This window comes from Eumetopias jubatus, unplaced genomic scaffold (genome assembly GCF_037043125.1).
Source record: "Eumetopias jubatus isolate StellerSeaLion01/CBP00866 unplaced genomic scaffold, mEumJub1_p1.0 scaffold_5, whole genome shotgun sequence".
NCBI classification, from domain to species: Eukaryota; Metazoa; Chordata; class Mammalia; order Carnivora; family Otariidae; genus Eumetopias; species Eumetopias jubatus.
Genome location: NW_028274811.1, coordinates 42,511,218 through 42,529,135, shown reverse-complemented (window position 1 = coordinate 42,529,135; position 17,918 = coordinate 42,511,218). Strand labels below are relative to the sequence as shown.

At 42.2% G+C, this 17,918-nt stretch overlaps 1 pseudogene; it reads left to right on the top strand.

The window, feature by feature from the left end:
* LOC148164346 (proteolipid protein 2 pseudogene) overlaps positions 1 to 17,463 on the top strand; it is a 72,963-nt pseudogene extending 55,500 nt beyond the window's left edge.
* The last annotated feature ends 455 nt before the right edge of the window (positions 17,464 to 17,918 follow it).

Below are 17,918 nucleotides of genomic sequence, written 5' to 3'. Positions count from 1 at the left end.
AAGATAAACACATTGACCCAGTAGATTCTCATTTTCTAAGCAAAACTACAGGTAAACTGTAAAAAGGCAGAAAAAGCAAAAAGCATGCAATGTTTGCAGTTCCAACTCGCCTAAATAAGTACTGGTGAGAGAAGGAAAGTCTTGCCATCTACTGAGATGAGCAGGGGCATGGTGGCTCAAAGTCCTGCCCTTATTTCCGGCTTGGCTACCATACCAGGGACATAAACAACCTTCGACAGAAAGAGCTGACCGTCAATTGGGACTGATGGCCTTTGGCTCGCACTTTAATAAGAGCGAAGTTTTGTTCTAAGAGGTCAATGTGTACTAATGCATTTCATCTTCCCGATGATTCTATGAAGTAGGCACTGTCACTGGCCTATTCCATCTGCAGGGGAGGGGACTGAGGCACGGAGATTGCACCCTGCCACAGCCACGCAGTGGTGGGCCCAGGACTGGAGAGTGCCGGCTTTCAAAGTCCTCCAGAGCGGTGCTTCCCAAGGTACCCGCCATACAGCTGTCCCCGGGAGGGGAGGGGGGCGAACTGCTGCAGAACCCATTCAGGTAGCAAGAGAAAGTAAGTCTTCTGAAATGTGTAGAGAAATTTGACAGAGTAATGTCATATCTGTTAAAATTGTGAGGGACTAGGAATTTTTTTAAAAGCTGGTCCTCCCCCCACTCCAGAGGGTATGAGGAATACTGATCTGTAGCTCAGAAGGCACCCCAAGTCCAGTGCTGATGAGAAGGAGCCCAACTCCCCATCTGTCTTCCTCTGGGAATCATCACTGTTAGTGACACAGCAGGTGTCCTGGGAAGGAGCCACCTGCCCGCTGAGAGTGACCACAGAGAAGACAGGGCCAGGGGAGCTGGGAGTGCATGGGTACCGAGCTGGCCATCTCCGGAGTTCTCTTTGGTGAGCCCAGACCTTTCCCCCTGCAGCGTGTAAAATTAGCAAGAAACTGTGCTGCCTTCAGGACCTTGCAGAGACTTCATTAGAAATGTAGCATTACGAGTGATCCTGAATAAAGTCATCTAATGCCTCCCCTTTCTCTTGGGGAAAGAACTATAAGGGGACAGGGTACCATGTTCCCTAGGAACAATAACGCTGTGGCACCTCCACACCCGTTTCTTTGGTCCATCTGATCCCAAAACCCCTCTCCCAGTAAACTGTGTACTCCTTCCCCCTTGTAAAACAGGACACAAATGCACCAACCCCTCTCCTCACTCTAGAAATAAAGAAGAAGCATGGGAAAGGACCCTCAATATCTGAAGCAAGACAGGCTTAACTTGAAGCCCAAGATGGGGGTGGGAAAGGCCCATGCCCCTCAAGGGAGGGATGAAGAAGACAGGGCAGGACATGCTGGTCAGCTCTTCACAGGTCACTCCGCTCCGATTTCTTTGGGGCGCCTGAGTGGCTCAGTTGTTAAGCGTCTGCCTTCGGCTTAGGTCATGATCCCAGGGTCCTGGGATCGAGCCCCGCATCAGGCTCCCTGCTCGGCGGGAAGCCTGCTTTCCCTCCCCCACTCCCCCTGCTTGTGTTCCCGCTCTCGCTGTGTCTCTCTCTGTCAAATAAATAAAATCTTAAAAAAAAAAAAAGAAAAGAAAAGAAAGCTCCGATTTCTTGGAAAGCCTATCCCAAACAAACTAAAATGGAGCTTTTGTATCTCCGAAGCCACAGTTGACCACAAAACCTAACATTTACAAAGAAACTAAATGATACAGTGGAGGAGGCTTCAGCTGAACTACTCTGGACCACAGGGCACATCTTTCTGGTGGAGGAGATGGATGCTGTGTGAAGGGAGTTTTGGGGAGGAGTTGCCTGAGGCCGAGTACGTGAAGAAGTGGGTTGTTGTGGTTCACGGAAAGCAAAAGAGAGAAAACCCAGGGAGGTCGCTCACCATGTACAAACTAAAAACTCACTGAGTCTACTGCTGTCTTTAAGAGATGTGGGTTGAGAGGAAAATTCCCACCACTCCTGCTTGATAGAAGAGGCGATGGCAATATTATCATTAAGGCTTAGGGCTTTTATGGTTTACAAAGTATGTTCGCACATGTGATTTCATTTAATCCTGGTCCTTATCCCAGGTATTAAACAGTAGTTTTTATAATCCCCTTTGGAAAGTAATAATTAATAAAGATGAAGCAATTCAAGATATTTTGCCCAGATCACACCACCATGCATCAGCTACTTAATACCGTGCCACTCATTTCTTGGTTCATATGTCCTAGGGGGTTTCATTTTATCAGCTACTATCAGGTCACGGAGATTTAGACAACAAATAATGATATTAATGTTACCTAACCAAGTGCCCATTACTATACTTACTGGAACAGTGCGTGTGCGTGTGTGTGTGTGGCATATAATCTTCCTGGCAATTTTTTAGTGGATCTGAATTCCAGATAGACTCATGAAGACCTTTACATCAGCATATTTGTGCTGAAGTTTTGGTGAATAAATGAATGAGTGAATGAATGACAGTCAGTTAGAAGGAATACTTGCAACGTTCTAGCCAATGTTTCTCCCCTGGGGAGCTAACCAGAACCACTTGGAGTAGATTGAATTCCCGCTCTCCCTGTCCCTGCCAGCCACACACATGCCAGGGGCCTACCTCTGGAGACTGTGATTCTGTGGGAGAGGATGTGGCCTGAGGATCTACATGCTTCAAACCAGACCCAGAAGTGCACGCTCCTGATGAAGAAACACCTTCTAGGCTAACTCCTTCCTTTACAAATGAGGAAATCGAGGTTATGTGACCTGTTCAAGGTCACACAGCTCATGGAACAGAACATCATAACCCAACACTCCTGGCTCTGGTGGAGCCTCCACTAGGAGTACTTATCAGAAAACATCATATGGTACCCAGGCCCCTATGAGTGCTAACAGAAAACCTCCACCCTTTCACCAAAAATAACCAAATTAAGGCCACTTAAACAATCAAAATGTAGCACATCTTTTTTTCTCCTGCTTGGATGGACTATGGAGAGTTCTAGTTAAGAAGATAACCTGGGTAACAACTCCCAGAGTTAGCAGAGGAAACAGACTTAGATGATACAGAATAAAATACCTAGCCATATACCATTTAGCTTTTGGCTCTACAGAATGTCCCTCAGCATGGTGCAAGCTGTCAGGGTCATCCCTGAGCATGGGCACACCTGACCTGATCTCCCCGAGTCCTGTGTGAGGGCCTAAGTTGACTCTGTACTGAGAGGCCTCCACTTCCTCATTCCTCACGAGGCAGGCAATGAACGACTCCAACAGCTTCTCTCTGGGAGAAGTGGTGTGTCCTTGGAGGGTCAGTGTGAGGAGCCTCTGGGAAAGGAACTAGGCGGGTTCCCTGGGAGGGCCCCAGTGTGTGGAAACACTACAGGTGTCAACTATCATGTGGGACCGTGCTTGTGGAAAGCATATGGGGTTAGTGGGATAATGCGGAGGGAAACATTGAAAAGATTGAAACTATCATTCAGGGAAGAGTGGTTCTGACATCAGGGCCACCTTTTTTAGAAGATATTTAACAAACACATCACATTTCTAAGAAAACAATCTTTTTTGCAGACCCTCCTCCGAACGGTGGTTTGCTGCCCCCTCGTGTTCATTTTCTTTTATTAAAAATGTTGAACAAATCCTTATAATAATCCTTATTAACTTTTCATTTTCCTTTCCTTCCCAGTCTTTCCAAAGAAAATTATCCCTTGAATGTCACTGAAATAGCCAAATTAAATCAAAACTAAGTTAAATTAAAGAAAAGGGTATTCTTACCACATACATGACAGTTGCTTAGAACAGAAACCTGATTTCTGCTTCTCCTCCCGTTGTCACTCACCAACCAGTGCCGTCAACAGGTTAGGAAGGACTCCAAAGGACCACATGCCAAAGCTAGAGCCACAAAAGTCACCACCATGTTCCATCCACATCGTCTCTTTAAGGAGAGGTTAATTCTCTGCCTGAGAAAAGCCATGAGCTACCCCAGCACTTCCCAAATCAGGCCGAGCGTCTGCGGAGCAGTGTTTAGACTCTTGGGCCTCATCCCCCGGACTTCTGAGTAAGTAGAGATGGGACGTTGGGTTTTTTGAAAGCTCCCCCAACTAATTCCACTATGCTTTCAGATTTGAGAACCACTGAACTGCTACATGAGCGAGGACCGACGTGTATAAAGACCTAAAGGACAGGGTTTTTTAAAAAAAAAAAAAAAAAAGGTTTTCTTCGCTAGCAGAGAAGGTGTGTGCAAGGACACACACGGGAGTTTAGGAGTTTGTCTGGGGCCAAGAAGGGGCCCCACCAGGGTGATACTGGGATCTGGGAACGGGCACCCGAGGTGAAAGGAGCCCCATTACTCGTCCACCCCATTCCCTCTGTGTTCTTCTGCTCCACGGTCAGGCAGGCTGCACGTCCCGCTCCTTCTTCCTTGCTAAGCTCTCCAAAATGCACCCTTCCCTGTCTACAGTTCCCACTTTAATTCTGGTAACAAGGAAGGGGCAAGGGCAAAAGAGAAGGGGGCCTTTTCTAAAACATTCCCCTTATAAAACCATTTACTTAAAGATATCCTGCTGGTTCTGTGTTTCGTGTTTCCTGGGATGCTTTCCACAGATTCACACCGGACCCCTCACACCAGGCCCCTCTTTCAGGAATCCTCTAAAAAGTAAAGGGACAGAAACACTTGGTTTACTGTGACCAACTTAGCACCCGTGTTATCTCCTCAATCTTTTCGGAACTTCACTAAACTAATAGGAAATGCATATGAGACCTGTAAGACCACAGGAACAAATTTACAGGGGTAGATACAACAGCAGATGGCCTGTTGGAAGGAAGAAAGTAAAGAGATATAGGAAAAGTTCCAAGAATTGAAAAGGCCTCCTCAATGCCTAGAAGAATAAATGAAGGAAGACCTACACAAACTAGTATCTTCACAAAATGCCATGAACCTAGAAATAAACAAAGATAAAAGCAGATCACATACAAAGAATCAGGAATCGGAATGACTTCAGACTTCTCAACCAGAGACACTGAAAAGCAATGGAGAAATTCTGCAAGGAAAAGATCACTAACCTGGAAATACATATTGGGCCAAAGTATAGATCAAGAAGTAAGATATGTTCAGACTTGCAAGGAATTCAAAATATTTTTTTAAAGATTTTATTTATTTACTTACTTATTTGAGAGAGCGAGAATGAGAAAGAGAGAGAGAGCACATGAGAGGGGGAAGGGTCAGAGGGAGAAGCAGACTCCCCTCTGAGCAGGGAGCCCGATGTGTGACTCAATCCCGGGACTCCAGGATCATGACCTGAGCTGAAGGCAGTCGCTTAACCGACTGAGCCACCCAGGCGCCCCAGGAATTCAAAATATTAAATGTGTACCCTCTCTTGGGAAGAAGGTTCTGGAAGATGTGTTCCAGAAAATGAGGGAATAAACCCAGAAAAGGGGAATGTGTTAAACGATAAACTGAGGCACATGAAAATTTTTGAGAGCTAGAGCCAAAATTAATCTGATCAGTCAGCGTCAAACCAGAGGTGGTTAGAAGTGCTCACCCAACAGGAGCAAGAGAAAGACTTAGAGATGGTGTGGAAGCAAAGAAAGGAAATTATATAACCAGCTATAGCTTAAAGGCTAGTTGGCTATCCATGAGTGGTTGTCTCTAGTGTTTCCATTTTTAAGCTTGAGGCATTTCCAGGCTTAGATTTCGGTTTGCTTGCATAGGCCACCACAGCATTAGAACCTCATCAGTCTAGAGGACTTCCTGTTTAATGAATTTAACACATGGGACCCAGGCAAAAGGAGCTCCAACAGAGTTAAGGGGTAAAGGCAAGTTGGAGGACGGGAGTTCTGCACAGGCTCAGAGCACAAGCAGTTCAGCTCAGAAGAGCAAGAAGACAGAGAATGGAGAAAAGATAATGTTTGGTAATTGGGAAAATATCATTGGCATTTGACAAATCTGATGACATGCATGCAAAATCAGTACCAAAAGCATAAAAAAGCTAAACCAATGAAAAAGTAAGACAATTAAAGCCAGGCTAATTGGCCAAATATTACATAAGAAAGGAAAAATTACTCCAATATTAAGCTCAGCAATGAAGGATATGGTCTACAAAATGCCCATTGTTTTGTTCACATCGGGAGGTTGAAGATGGAAATAGGGAGTACAAGCAACAAACCATCTACTGTAATATAAAGCCAGTAGCTAATGTCTCAGATTGATGAATTCAGAAATATGACTTAATTTATTGCCTCTGAGAGACAGAGGTGAGAGGGAGACTGTTCTCTGAATTCCTGTTAGAAGCTTTTAAATTTTGAGCCATATGGATATATTGCTTCTCTGGAATTATTCTATCTGTTAAAGACGCATCAAATGGATTTCTTCTGGAAGGATAGTCAATGAACTGCTCACGGTGGTTGCCACTAGTGAAGGGAAATTGGGATCTGGGGAAGCAAGAGGGAAATAAAAATATTTTTCACTAAGCACCCTTCTGTACTTTTTTACTTTGAGGTTGTATTATTAAAAAGATACATGATTTTTTTCCAAGGCAAAAGAAACAGGAATTGAAAATGGTTGTCCCTGGGCAGTAGAATTGGCAACAATGAAGGGGTGGAGAGAGCAGGGATATTTTGTATCATTTTCTATTTTTATATACAAAAAGATTTCTTGTGTTAATGTTTTAGTGTTACATTTTTAACAATATGCATATGTTATTCTATGTATAAATTTTTAATAACGTTAATGAAAGCTGTGGTGTTGCTTCTTGGACACCAAAGTTTAAAAACACTATATAGGCTGCTCCATTAGGCAGGCGAAGGTGATCCTGACCGGCATTCTGTAGCCAGGGAGTTTCCCAATCATGGAAAGTTCTTTGGCCCCCTCTGCTGGTAAGTGATACCCTTGTCAACGAGTATGAAAGTACTTGCATGTCTTTTCTGAGAACCTCCTATAAGCTAACGAATTCATTAGCTGAGTAGTTTCATTTCTATTAAAAATCCCATTAAATTATCCAAGTATGTTCTACATTCACTGGTGATGTCACAGAAGGAAACATTCCCATTTCACACTTTTCTGTGAATTCCAAAGAACTTTTTTCCCTCAGCCATTATTTTCACATACTCACATAAAATCTCGGGGTGCCTGGCTGCTCAGTTAGTAGAGCATATGACTCTTGATCTCAGGATCATGAGTTTGAGTCCCACGTTAGGGGTAGAATTTACTTAAAAAAATTTAAAATAAATAAAATCTTTTCTCGTGCTCAAAGATGCTTTTTTCTCATGCTAGATCTGCAAGAGAAGACCAAATCATAAATTTAAAGATTTTTTTCATCCTTGCAGCTAAGTTCCAGATGCCATATGGACAGAAACAAGTTCTCTAAAGACTCATTAGTCTTTGCTGTCTGAGGGGACTTCCTCCTCCTCCTGCCTCAGATGGGAGGAATCCCTGGAGAGAGCCCAGACATGTAAAAGTCCACCTAACCTCATCCGTATATCAAGAGAGAGTTAGCAAATACTTTTATGGATTTTCTTTATTTTTGATTACCTAAGTAATATATGCTGGCTTTAAAAATTAGGCCTTTTTTTTAATTGTCACAGCATCTTTTAAAGGAAATTCCACAAATCTATTTTGAAACTTTTTTTTAATTGCATACCCTGTGACCCAGCAATTTCACTACTTAGTGACTCTCCCAGAAAAACAGGAACGTGTATACAAGGCCACAAGAGTGGGGACTGTGGCACTGTCTGTAATATCTAAAAAAGGAGAACAATCTAACTACCCATCAGCAGGGGAATAGCTAAGTAGATGGTTGATTATCTGCACTATGGTTGATTCCTTAAGCTACTCAGCATTTTAAAAGAATAAGGTAGTTTACACGTGCTAACGTGTGGGTATATATATCCAAAAATAGTGAAGGGAAAAAAGTATATTGCAGAATGATCCAAAGGGCATGGTGTCACGTGTTTTTTCAAATACTATAAATTCTCTCCATGTACATATATAACCATGTAAATACACAGAAAGTACCGGGAAGGCCACATACTAAACAGATAACAAGGGAGAGGGAAGGGGTGAGAACCAAGAGTGGAATTCAAAGGCACCAGTTTACAAACATAAGGATTCGTTAATTACTTGAGTAATTAAAAATTGATGCAAAGGTAATCTTCTCTGCATCCAATCCCACCTCCTCAGAAGTAATCAACCTTAAGAATCCTTCCATAACGTTCCCTGTGTTCATACAGAAATATACAAATAGGCAGACACATGCATCTTCTTTTTTTAATTTTCCAAAATAGGATCAGGCTACACATAATATTCTATAATTTCCTTTTTTCACTTAATAATATTTCAAAGATAAGGGGCGCCTGGGTGGCTCAGTTGGTTAAGCGTCTGACTTCAGCTCAGGTCATGATCACAGAGTCCTGGGATGGAGCCCCGCATCGGGCTCCTTGCTTCTCCCTCTGCCTGCCCCTCCCCCTGCTTGTGATCTCTCTCTCTCTCTCTCTCTCTGACAAATAAATAAAATCTTTAAAAAAGAAAAGTGCAATTCAAATGCCCCCCAATTGCAGTCTTAATTCTGTTTTGCTATGTGAGGTAACACAGTCACAGCTTAGTGGGATTAGGACGTGGACATCTTTGGAAGCTCTTCTGCTGCTACCACAGAGGGTGTAAGCCTGGACCAGCCTGCACCAGGCTTCACCACATCCGTACCCACACCCACTTCCAAAGGAGGAAGTTATAAACAAACAGGACAATAAGGGTAAACCTCAGTAGATAAGGCAGCGTGTGTATGGGAGAGAAAGGGAAGGAGGGGAGGTAGGGGAAGAGAGAGATGTCATTGTCCTGATGACAATGAGTTACTACTGACTACTCCGGTTCTTCCTACTGATCACATTCCTTTTCTGCTTGACAAGCTTGAGTTCAGTTTCTGTCACTTGCCACTAGCAGAATCCTGATTAATGAAACAACCATTTATTGAGAGTCTACTGTATGGCAAGGCACCGTGTGAAACACTTGCATTTTTCTATTCCTCATAACAATGCTGCAAAATATTAGTTTTTGCATTTTAAAAATGAAGAGCCTGGGTGGCTCATTTGGCTAAGCTTCCTACTCTTGGTTTTGGCTCAGGTTGTGCTCTCAGGGTCCTGGGATCAAGCCCCCACTCGGGGGCTTTCCCACCACTTTCTGGAAGGTAGGACGTGAGGAGAAGTGAATCCGAGGCGATATTCAGGAAGATAGACGGCGGGGGAGGGGGCCTCCGTCAGCCGCTTCTGGCAAGTGATAGAGCCGCGGAGCACAAAATCAGAACTTTTAGAAGCCGGCTCCACATAGGGACGTCGCTCCAGTGGCTAAGCGGGGGGGTGGAACCCTCGCGGGACAGTATGGTCTCAGGACCCTCGGGGTCACAGAAAGACCGGGGGTGCCTGAGTGCGGCAGAGCTCCCAGGTATCGGAGCGGGAAGCCGACTGCAGAGACGGAGCCGAGGCGCGGGCTCTCAGCTCGGGGTTGCCATAGACCGTGATCCGCAGCACAGTCAGGCCACTGATCCCCCAGCAGGGACCCAACAAGCGGCAGATCTGGGGAGACTCCCCTTCCTTTGCAGATGCCACCCGGGGTCGTGTGCCAGAGATAGAAACACTTAGTCACAGGCCGGGTGAGCACGGAGTGCCGCCGGAGACCTGGGAGACGGGAGTGACTGACTGCTTTTCTCTGGGGGCGCACTGAGGAGCGGGGCCCCGAGTTCTTGGATCCTCCCGGGCAGAGATTGGGAGGCCACGATTTTCACTGTCGTCCTCCAACGCTGTACAGAAAGCTTGCAGGGAACAAAAACTCCCAAAAGCAAACCCGAGCAGATTATTTAGCCTGGACCCGGCAAGGGCGGGGCAATTCCGCCTCCGGCAAAGACATTTGGGAACCACGGCAACAGGCCCCTCCCCCAGAAGATCAGCAATTGCAGCCATCCAACACCAAGTTTACCGATCAATGAGAACAGGAGAACTCCAGAGCTAGGAGAATACTGCACATAGAATTCATGGCTTTTTTTTACCATGATTCTTTAGTCATTCAAAGTTAATTTTTTTAGCTGTCTTTTTTTTTAATTTTTCTTTTTCCCTTTTTCAACCAACATCTTATCAATCCCTTTTTTAAAAAAAACATTTTTATTTTTCATTTTTAGAGTCATATTCTATCCCTTCATAGTAGTTACCCTTATTTTTGGTATATATATATATAAGTTGTTATCTCTTTAAAATTTTGAGATACAGTTTCTTCTAACAGACCAAAATATACCCTAAATCTCTCCTGTATGGCTTTGTTCTAGTCTCCTGCCTGATCACATTCTCTCTCTTTTTTTTCTTTTTTTTTAACTCCTCTTCTTTCTTTTTCCAACCAACTTCTTATGAATTCCTTTTATAAAATTTTTAATAACTTTCATCTTTACAATCATATTCCATCCCTTCATCGTATTAACCCTTATTTTTGTAAATATGTAAGCTTCCTTTCTTTAGAATTTTGGGAGGCACTTTCTTCTAACAGACAGAAATACACCCAAAATCTAATGTGTGGCACCAATCTATGCACCAGCTTGATCATATTTGATCATATTCTGTTTTTTTGTTTTGTTTTGTTTTTGTTTGTTTTTATCTTTTTTTTTTTTTCTTTTTTCTTTCCCTTTTTCTTCCCCCAGTTTCAGGTCTTTTCTGATTTGTTTAGAGTATATTTTCTTCGGATATTGTTACCCTGTTAGCATTCTGTTCTCTCATTCATCTATTCTCTTCTGGACAAAATGACAAGATGGAAAAAATCACCTAAAAAAAAAGAACAAGAGGCAGTACCAACTGCCAGGGACCTAATCAATACAGACATTAGTACGATGTCGGACCTAGAGTTCAGAAGGATGATTTTAAAGATACTAGCTGGGCTTGAAAAAAGCATGGAAGTTATTAGAGAAACCCTTTCTGGAGAAATAAAAGAACTAAAATCTAACCAAGTTGAAATCAAAAAGGCTATTAATGAGGTGCAATCAAAAATGGAGGCTCTAACTGCTAGGATAAATGAGGCAGAAGAGAGAATGAGTGATATAGAAGACCAAATGATATAAAATAAAGAAGCAGAGAAAAAGAGAGATAAACAACTAGTGGATCACAAGGGCAGAATTTGAGAGATAAGTGACACCATGAGACGAAACAACATTAGAATAATTGGGATCCCAGAAGAAGAAGAAAGAGAGAGAGGGACAGAAGGTATATTGGAGCAAACTATAGCAGAGAAATTCCCTAATTTGGGGAAGGAAACAGGCATCAAATTCCAGGACGCACAGAGAATCCCTCTCAAAATCAGTAAAAATAGGCCAACACCCCGACATCTAATAGTAAAACTTACGAGCCTCAGAGACAAAGAGAAAATCCTGAAAGCAGCTCGGAAAAGAGATATGTAACCTATAATGGTAGAAACATTAGACTGGCAACAGACCTCTCCACAGAGACCTGGCAAGCCAGAAAGGACTGGCATGATATATTCAGAGCACTAAACGAGAAAAATATGCAGCCAAGAATACTATATCCAGCTAGGCTGTCACTGAAAATAAAAGGAGAGATAAAAAGCTTCCAGGACAAACAAAAACTAAAGGACTTTGCAAACACGAAACCAGCCCTATGAGAAATATTGAAAGGGGTTAAGCAATGAGAGAGCATAAAAGCAACATAGCCCAGAAAGGAACACAGACAATATACAGTAAGAGTAATCTTACAGGCAATACAATGGCATTAAATTCATATTTTTCAATAGTTATCCTGAATGTAAATGGGCTAAATGCCCCAATCAAAAGACACAGGCTATCAGACTGGGTAAAAAAACAAGACCCATCAATATGTTGTCTGTAAAAGACTCATTTTAGACACTCCCAGATTGAAAGTGAGGGGGTGGAAAACCATTTACCATGCTAATGGACACCAAAAGAAAGCTGGGGTGGCAATCCTTATATCAGATAAATTAGATTTTAACCAAAGACTATAATAAGAGATGAGGAAGGACACTATATCCTACTTAAGGAGTATATCCAACAAGATCTAAAAATTGTAAATATCTATGCCCCTAACATGGGAGCAGCCAATTATATAAGCCAATTAATAACAAAAGCAAAGAAACACATCGACAACAATACAATAATAGTGGGGAACTTTAACACCCCCCCTCACTGAAACGGACAGATCATCTAAGCAAACGATCAACAAGGAAATAAAGACTTTAAATGACACACTGGACCAAATGGGCTTCACAGAAATATTCAGAACATTCCATCCCAAAGCAACAGAATACACATTCTTCTCTAGTGCCCATGGAACATTCTCCAGAATAGATCACATCCGAGGTCTCAACCGGTACCAAAAGATAGGGAACATTCCCTGCATATTTTCAGACCACAATGCTTTGAAACTAGAACTCAATCACAAGAGGAGAGTCAGAAAGAACTCAAATACATGGAGGCTAAAGAGCATCCTACTAAAGAATGAATCGGTCAACCAGGAAATTAAAGAAGAATTTAAAAAATTCATGGAAACAAATGAAAATGAAAACACAACTGTTCAAAGTCTTTGGGATACAGCAAAGGCAGTCCTAAGAGGAAAGTATATAGCAACACAAGCCTTTCTCAAGAAACAAGAGATACACAACTTAACCCTACACCTAATGGAGCTGGAGAAAGAACAGCAAATAAAGCCTAAACCCAGCAGGAGAAGAGAAATAATAAAGATCAGAGCAGAAATCAATGAAACAGAAACCAAAAGACCAGTAGAACAGATCAACGAAACTAGGAGCTGTTTCTTTGAAAGAATTAACAAGATTAATAAACCCCTGGCCAGACTTATCAAAAAGAAAAGAGAAATGACCCAAATCAACAAAATCATGAATGAAAGAGGAGAGATCACAACCAACACCAAAGAGATACAAACAATTATAAGAACATATTATAAGCAACTGTATGCCAGCAAATTAGATAATGTGGAAGAAATGGATGCATTCCTAGAGATGTATCAACTACCAAAACTGAACAAGGAAGAAATAGAAAACCTGAACAGACCTATAACTACTAAAGAAATTGAAACAGTCATCAAAAATCTCCCAACAAAAAAAAACCCAGGGCCGGATGGCTTCCCAGGGGAAGTCTACCAACATTTAAAGAAGAATTAGTACCTATTCTTCTGAAACTGTTCCAAAAAGTAGAAATGGAAGGAAAACTTCCAAACTCGTTTTATGAGGACACCATTACCTTGATCCCAAAACCAAAGACCCCATCAAAAAGGAGAATTACAGACCAATATCCTTGATGAACATGGATGTAAAAATTGTCACCAAAATACTAGGCAATAGGATCCCAGAGTACATTCAAAGGATTATTCACCACGACCAAGTGGGATTTATCCTTGGGTTGCAAGGTTGGTTCAACATCCACAAATCAATCAATGTGATACAATACATTAACAAAAGAAAGAACAAGAATCATATGATCCTCTCAATAGATGCAGAAAAAGCATTTGACAAAGTACAGCATCCTTTCTTGATCAAAACTCTTCAGAGTGTAGGGATAGAGGGTACATACCTCAATATCATAAAAGCCATCTATGAAAAACCCACAGCGAATATCATTCTCAATGGAGAAAAACTGAGAGCTTTCGCCCTAAGGTCAGGAATGCGGCAGGAATGTCCACTATCACCACTGCTATTCAACACAGTGTTAGAAGTCCTAGCCATAGCAATCAGACAACAAAAAGAAATAAAAGGCATCCAAATTGGCAAAGAAGAAGTGAAACTCTCACTCTTTGCAGATGATATGATACTTTATGTGGAAAACCCAAAAGACTCCACCCCAAATCTGCTAGAATTCATACAGGAATTCAGTAAATTGGCAGGATATAAAATCAATGCACAGAAATCAGTGGCATTCCTATACACCAACAATAAGACAGAAGAGAGAGAAATTAAGGAGTCAATTCCATTTACAATTGCACCCCAAACCATAAGATACCTAGGAATGAATCTAACCAAAGAGGCAAAGGATCTGTACTCAGAAAACTATAAAATATTCATGAAAGAAATTGAGGAAGACACAAAGAAATGGAAAAATGTTCCATGCTCATGGATTGCAAGAACAAATATTGTGAAGATGTCAATGCTACCTAGGGCAGTCTACACATTCAATGCAATCCCCATCAAAATACCATCCGCTTTTTTCAAAGAAATGGAACAAATAATCCTAAAATTTGTATGGAACCAGAGGAGACCTCGAATAGCCAGAGGAATGTTGAAAAAGAAAAGCAAAGCTGGCCACATCACAATGCCAGACTTCAAGCTCTATTACAAAGCTGTCATCATCAAGACAGTATGGTACTGGCACAAAAACAGACACATAGATCAATGGGACTGAATAGAGAGCCCAGAAATGGACCCTCAACTCTTTGGTCAACTAATCTTCAACAAAGCAGGAAAGAATGTCCAATGGAAAAAGTCTCTTCAACAAATGGTGTTGGGAAAATTGGATAGCCACATGCAGAAGAATGAAACTGGACCATTTCTTTACACCACACACAAAAATAGACTCCAAATGGTTGAAAGACCTAAATGTGAGACAGGAGTCCATCAAAATCCTAAAGGAGAACACAGGCAGCAACCTCTTCGACCTCAGCCGCAGCAATTTCTTCCTAGAAACATCGCCAAAGGCAAGGGAAGCAAGGGCAAAAATGAACTTTTGGGACTTCATCAAGATAAAAAGCTTTTGCACAGCAAAAGAAACAGTCCACAAAACCAAAAGACAACCGACAGAATGGGAGAAGATATTTGCAAATGACATATCAGATAAAGGGCTAGTATCCAAAATCTATAAAGAACTTCTTTAACTCAACACCCAAAGAACAAATGATCCAATCAAGAAATGGGCAGAAGACATGAGCAGACATTTTTCCAAAGAGGACATCCAAATGGCCAACAGACGCATGAAAAAGTGTTCAAGATCGCTCAGCATTAGGGAAATCCAAATCAAAACCTCAATGAGATATCACCTCACACCAGTCAGAATGGCTAAAATTAACAAGTCGGGAAACGACAGATGTTGGCGGGCATGCGGAGAAAGGGGAACCCTCTTACACTGTGGGTGGGAATGCAAGCTGGTGCAGCCACTCTGGAAAACAGTATGGAGGTTCCTCAAACAGCTGAAAATAGAGCTACCATACGATCCAGTAATTGCACTACTATTTACCTCAACAATACAAATGTAGGGATCCAAAGGGGTACATGCACCCCAATGTTTATAGCAGCAATGTCCACAATAGCTAAACTGTGGAAAGAGCTAAGATGTCCATTGACAGATGAATGGATAAAGAAGAGGTGGTATACACACACACACACACACACACACACACACACACACACACACACACACACACACACACACTATGGAATATTATGCAGCCATCAAAAGGAATGAGATCTTGCCATCTGCAACAACGTGAATGGAACTGGAGGGTATTATGCTGAGCGAAATAAATCAGTCAGAGAAAGACATGTATCATATGACCTCACTGATATGAGGAATTCCTAATCTCAGGAAACAAACTGAGGGTTGCTGGAGTGGTGGGGGGGTGGGAGGGATGGGGTGGCTGGGTGATAGACATTGGGGAGGGTATGTGCTATGGTGAGTGCTGTGAATTGTGCAAGACTGTTGAATCACAGATCTGTACCTCCGAAACAAATAATACAATATATGTTAAATAAAAAAAAAGAAGATAGGAGGGGAAGAAGGAAGGGGGGGAAATCGGAGGGGGAGACAAACCATGAGAGACGATGGACTCTGAAAAACAAACTGAGGGTTCTAGAGGGGAGGGGGTTGGGAGGATGGGTTAGCCTGGTGATGGGTATTAAAGAGGCCATGTTCTGCATGGAGCACTGGGTGTTATACACAAACAATGAATCATGGAACACTACATCAAAAACTAATGATGTAATGTGTGGTGATTAACATAACAATAACATTTAAATAAATATATAAATAAATAAATATGCAACTCACCCCTCATCAAACAACTAACTGCAACAATGTGAACCACTCAATTTTTCTTGGCCACAGGAGAGTAAAAAGTGATGGGGTATGGTAGATTTGTCAGCTGGATAGCTAGTGAGAAACTATTCAGTAATGAATATTGACATTTCAAACTGTATCAACATGAAATGGGAGGTGTGGATGGAATATATCCAAATAATTATTTGACTTATGCAAGATAATTTGGAATGCAAGAAAAGACTTATTAATACATAGAAGTAGCAACCTAAACTCAAACTGGGCTCAAGATTAAAAAATACTACTACCACTGCTAATAATAATAATACATGCAGTTATTTTTCTAAATTGCTTTGCAATATTGTACCACCTGAGGGCACCAAAGACTTAAAAATATTTTCACCATGTTGTTTGCTGAAATAAAAAGTTCCTCAAATTTTTTCAATGAACATTCATTGAGCATTGTTCATTTTTTAAGAAGAGACGTAAGAAGGACCCAAATACAAATCAAATATGATCAGTAGCCTTGGTGAATGAGTGGGAGTGGCCTTAGAGCTGGCTGCAGAGGAGAATGTCATGTTTCACATTAATTACTGTCATTTGGCGTGCTGGGCCCATAATTATTGTCATTTGGTATAAGCGTATTCAGTCTATCCTTGACATTGCTTCTCTAACTAGGGCCCAGATTCCTGAGAGTCTCTGAGACTCTTTCAGGGTTTGTTCAGTTCACACTATTTTCATTATAATACCAACATGTTTTTGCTTTTGTCGCTTTCATTTTCTCATGCATCTGTAGTGTTTTCCAGACTTCATGACGTGATAATGTTATTGCTCTGCTGACTAATGAAATGTATTTGTAGATCTTGTTTTTTAAGAAATTTCTAAGGTAGCGAGGTGATTCGAACTTAGGATCTGCAGCATCCCTGAACCCATGTGCAAGCGAGAAGATTCTCTGCATCCCTAGGGACCTCTGCTCACCCCATGGTGCCTTCTGAGTGCCTCTCGGCTCCCACAGCTACCCCCCAGCTACCCCCTCCTCCTGCACCAGCTTTTCATGCACCCGAAAGGGAATTCTCCTGTTTGCTAAGATTACATCTTGGCTGGTGATTCTGATCTGCTCCCGTACCTCCACACCAGGATCTTCCTCCCTGCCAGTGGTTGAGATGATCCTTGCTGCTATCTTTTTTGCCATCTACATGTGTGACCTGCATACCAAGATACAGCTCACCAACTGGCCTTGGAGTGATTTCTTCTGAACCCTCATAGTGGCCATCCTCATCTGATCACTTCCTCTGTTGTCCTTGCTGAGAGAGGAAACCACTCCAAAATCGCAGGGGTACTGGGCTTCATTGCTGCGTGCCTCTTTGGCTATGATGCCCATACATCACCTTCCCCTAGAGGCAGTAAAGGTGTACAGCAGCCCCCACTGATGCCGCAGATGGCCCAGTGTAGGTGAGCTCCCTTCATTTCTCTCTGTAGCCTGCAAAAAACTCCTTCCCGCCCCTACAACACTCCCAGTCAACTCCCAGCCCCTTATTGAAGTAAAAGTGCCTTTATTGTGAGACTCTGTCTTCCGATCTGCCTCCTGCTGTGGCCATCTTTATGTATGGGTGTGCCTATGTCCCCTTCCCCACCTTCCTTCTTCAGTATCCAAAAGGAGACACCTGTTCTGCCTGGACTAGGAACCCAGTTAAGCCACAAAATTACGGAGGAGGGAGCCTCAGATTTCAGATTCTAGGCCCCAGGTTGTGGTTCTGTGGAGGGATAAATAAATAGATTGTTAGAACATATATGATAATGAACAAATTAGTCCTTTGGTCAAAAAAAAAACTCTAAGGTAGCTGCTTTAGACTATGTTTGTGCATTTTCAGAGATTAACTCTGTTCTCTGTACTCTTACTGGGCTCT